Source organism: Lactuca virosa, chromosome 3 (genome assembly GCF_052849685.1).
Source record: "Lactuca virosa cultivar CGN04683 chromosome 3, Lactuca_virosa_CGN04683_v6, whole genome shotgun sequence".
Lineage (NCBI taxonomy): Eukaryota > Viridiplantae > Streptophyta > Magnoliopsida > Asterales > Asteraceae > Lactuca > Lactuca virosa.
In genome coordinates, this window is record NC_136428.1 from 74487184 (window position 1) to 74491676 (window position 4493).

A 4493-nucleotide genomic window follows, 5' to 3' on the forward strand; every position below is an offset into this window, starting at 1 on the left:
TTTCTTTTAAGCTCTATCTAGTTATAAAAATGGATGGTTTATGTGGGTTGTAGTTGAATGTTTGTTTTGTCTTGCACAGTTTAGTCCCTGGTATAATATCTGCTTGGACCTGATGGAGAAAGCAATGATGTCAAGTCCCACCATATAGAAATTTAGACTTTGCATTTATCTGTGTGGATGTGACTCATCAAACATGTGACATGTAGGTGATTGATGAACCATGCCACTGCCAATTTCTTGAATTTTGTTAAAGTTATTTGAAAGTTTCAAAAGTCTTTCATGAAAGATTATTTTCAACTTATATTGACTTATTGACTGACTTGTATAATTTTTATTCCAATTTCCAATCGGCTTAGCAAGTTCATGACAGGGCTCAAACGTCAGTTCTATACACACAATACTTGTCAAATTTTGTATGTCATGTGTTTCAAAGAAAGTAAGAGGTTAGCGAGGTTTCTGCTCCTCCTGTGTTTTTCTCTGACCAAGATCCTCTCATCATCATATGGAGCCAACACCATAACTGCAAACCAGTCTCTTTCTGGAGACCAAACGATCATATCCAAAAGTGAAGTGTTCGAGTTAGGTTTCTTCAAAGCAGGTAACTCATCCAAGTATTACATAGGCATCTGGTATAAAAAGGTCTCTTCCAATCCTCCCACCATAGTTTGGGTGGCAAACCGAGAAACACCCATCTCAGATAGATTCCAATCGGAATTAAAAATCATCGATTGTAACTTAGTGCTCTTAAATGAGTCCAAATTCCAGATTTGGTCCACGAAAATCACCACCACCACAATTTTGAAATCTGCAATAGCTGTTCTTCATGATGATGGCAACTTGGTCTTGAAAGATGGCTCAAATTCAGTTGAATCTGCTTGGCAAAGCTTTGACCACCCAACTCATACTTGGTTGCCTGGTGCTAAACTTGCTTATGATAATAGAACCAAAAAGAGCCAACTTCTTACATCATGGAGAAGCAAAGAAGATCCTGCTGTAGGACTCTTCTCTTTCGAGCTTCATCCGTTTAATAACCAGTATGTAAGCAAGTGGAATAGCTCCCAGCAATATTGGACAACTGGGACTTGGAATGGGAAAATGTTTGACTTGGTACCTGAAATGAGGTTGAATTACATTTATAATTTCAGCTACCATACAAATGTGAACGAGAGTTACTTCACTTATTCCGTGTATAATTCTTCCATTATGTCTAGATTTGTAATAGATGTTTCTGGTCAAGTTCAGCAACTAACATGGTTGGAATCTACCAAACAGTGGAATTTATTTTGGTCTCAACCAAGAACGCAGTGTGAGGTCTATGCTTCGTGTGGGGCTTTTGGGATTTGCAGCCAATCTGGATTACCATTCTGTAATTGCTTGACTGGCTTCAAGCCAAGATCAGAGAGTGATTGGAGTCAGAGTGATTTCTCAGGTGGGTGTGTGAGAAAAACCGATTTACAGTGTCGGAGAAACATGGAAAATCTTGATTTTCTCATGATTGCAGTCAAGAATCTGCCTCCAAATCAATCTGTGGAAAGTGGGAGTGCGGGAGAATGTCGTATCACATGTTTGAACAATTGCTCATGTAATGCTTACTCTTTCGTGGATAATCAATGTTCAATTTGGGATGGAAACCTCTTGAATCTCTCATTAGACGATTATAGCCGGAAAACAATTTACATCAAAGTTACTTCTAAAGATCTTAATCATCCTAAAAAGAGTAATCTGGTTATGGTGGGTGCTATTGTTGGGTTCGTGGGAGGTGTTGTTTTTGCCATGGGTCTAATTTTGGTTTCAATCTATAGAAAAAAGAGGATATCTGTGGGAAAGACAACAATGGAGGGATCGTTGGTGGTGTTTGACTACAAAGATTTACAAATGGCTACAAAAAATTTCTCAGATATATTAGGAGGAGGTGGTTTTGGTTGCGTTTTCAAAGGGGTATTGTGTGATTCATCGATTGTAGCAGTGAAAAAGCTTGAAAGCATCAGCCAAGGAGAGAAGCAGTTCAGGAGCGAAGTCAGCACAATTGGTATCATCCAACATGTTCATCTTGTACGTCTTCGTGGGTTCTGTGCAGAAGGTAACAATAAGTTATTGGTGTATGATTACATGGAAAACAGCTCTCTAGACACCCATCTTTTCCATGGAAAACATCTTCTAAACTGGGAAACGAGGTATCAGATTGCACTTGGAACTGCAAGAGGGTTGGTTTATCTTCATGAGAAATGCAGAGACTGTATCATTCACTGTGACATAAAGCCTGAAAACATTCTTTTAGATGCTGAATTCTGTCCAAAAATTGCAGATTTTGGTCTTGCAAAGCTTGTTGGTCGAGACTTTGGTAAGGTTTTAACGACTATAAGAGGGACACGGGGATATCTGGCACCTGAATGGTTATCGGGGGTGGCTGTAACAGCTAAAGCAGATGTTTTTAGCTATGGAATGATGCTTTTTGAATTAGTATATGGTAAAAGAAATGCAGAGCAATCTGAAGATTCAAGGGGTCCATTCTTCCCTTGTTTGGTTGCGAATGTTCTTATGGTGGGAGGTGATATCCTTAGCTTGTTAGACAGTAGGTTAAAGAGGGAAGCTAGTGTTGAAGAAGTCACAAAAATTTACAAAGTTGCGTGTTGGTGTATCCAAGATGAGGAAGACAGTAGGCCTTCAATGAGTCTGGTGGAACGGATTCTTGAAGGTGTTCTGGATGTGAACATGCCTCCGATCCCCAGATCTGTCTCTTTATTTTCTTTGGTATGCTTATAATGATAAAGATTGTATTGTTATAGAATAAATGAGCCATTGACTTTTTGTTGCAATGCGACACTCTACAAGAATGAACTATATTGGGGATATAATTTATTTTCTTTGCATATACGTATCTATAACTTTGTCCAAAACTGCTTATTCTTGAGCTGTTAGTGTTTTTTTGGCATATTTGTAACAACGATGGTCTGGTTTGCTATGTAAATGGAGAATAAAGGTTGAGGAAGTAGACAATAAAAGTTGCATTTCCTTTCGTACAATCATTCTAATAGCTTAATCGATCATACTTAATAGGAAGGTGTTGTTTCTCTGTGGTTATTCATGTGTTTCTTTGTAGATTGCTTGCGTTGGTAGCCACAGTAAAGTACACTGCTATTTCTGCAATTCGCCCATTTACACACACATTTTGTTTTGGAATCTGAAGATCCAACAATGTATCTCCTGCATAAACAATAATAAGAAAATCATAATTTTTACTCATGCACATAACTCTATATTACCAAACGAACTGTTACCTTCAAAGAGAAGTTGAACTTCTGTTATACTATGGCATATAACAACACATCTGAAAAATTTATAAATAATCAAGGAAAAGTAATATTAATTAATTATTAAAACTTACATGTTAAAATAGTAAAATAAAACGAAGGATTTAAGACAGCAGCAGAGAGACTCCTAAAAAAGCTATCTCAAAAGTAACAAAATGGAGAACAGTAAGAGCAAGTCGAGTTAGCATCAATAACTTTCCTGTCTAGCTGTCCAACATAACCTGCAAAAAGTGGGTTATGTAAGGATTTTTTTTAAAGAATAGCAATGTAATTATAGTTCTTTGCCAAAAAAAAAAAACTTAGAATAGTTTACATATAATAGTATATGTAACCTAAAACTCGTAACTGTGAGAACGATTAAATAACTAACCGTGAGATATCAGAAAAGCAGAAAGCATAATAGGAACATTTATTTACCAAAAATAGCAACGTACTTATTCTTTTTACAAAAAATAGCAACATACTCATGTTTTTTAACAAAAAAATAGCAATACACTTTCATTTATTTACTAAAAATAGCAACATGTATATTACATTTAGCAAATATAGCAATATAATTACAATCTTTTACAAAAATTAACAATATAACTATAATTATTTACCAACAATAGCAACATACTTTTTAATTTATTTTATCAAAAATAGCAATACAGTTACATTAGTTTACTAATAATAGAAAGGAAATCACTTTATTAACAAAAATAGCAATATACTTCCATTTACTTACCAACAATAGAAACGTACTTACCCCTTTTACAAAAAAATAAAAAAATAGCAACCTATATACTCTTTTATACCAAAATAACAATATACTTGCATTATCTACTAACAATAGCATCGTACATACTCTATTTACCAAAAATAACACTACTTATATTTATCTACAAATAAAAACAACATAGTTACTAATAGATGCCATTTTATACATCTTTTAAGATAGTTTTTATTAGCATTTAACATCATATTCAATGTTATTTCATGTGTATTGGTTTAAATAATGTTCAACTCATGTCTTTCGTCAGAATTCCCGTACTGCTCATGTTTTGATGTCATTTCAGATATTTCGAGTGGAGCGGTCCTTTGGGAGTAACTTTGGATGTGTTTGATGGAGCATTAGAGCCTAAATTGGAGCTTGGAACTTATGAAGAATGTTGAGGAATGCTTGGAAGCTATTTTGGTCAA

At 35.2% G+C, this 4493-nt stretch overlaps 1 pseudogene; it reads left to right on the plus strand.

The window, feature by feature from the left end:
* The first annotated feature begins 286 nt into the window (after window positions 1-286).
* On the plus strand, window positions 287-2874 carry LOC145165972 (G-type lectin S-receptor-like serine/threonine-protein kinase At2g19130 pseudogene; annotated as a pseudogene).
* Window positions 2875-4493: the final 1619 nt, after the last annotated feature.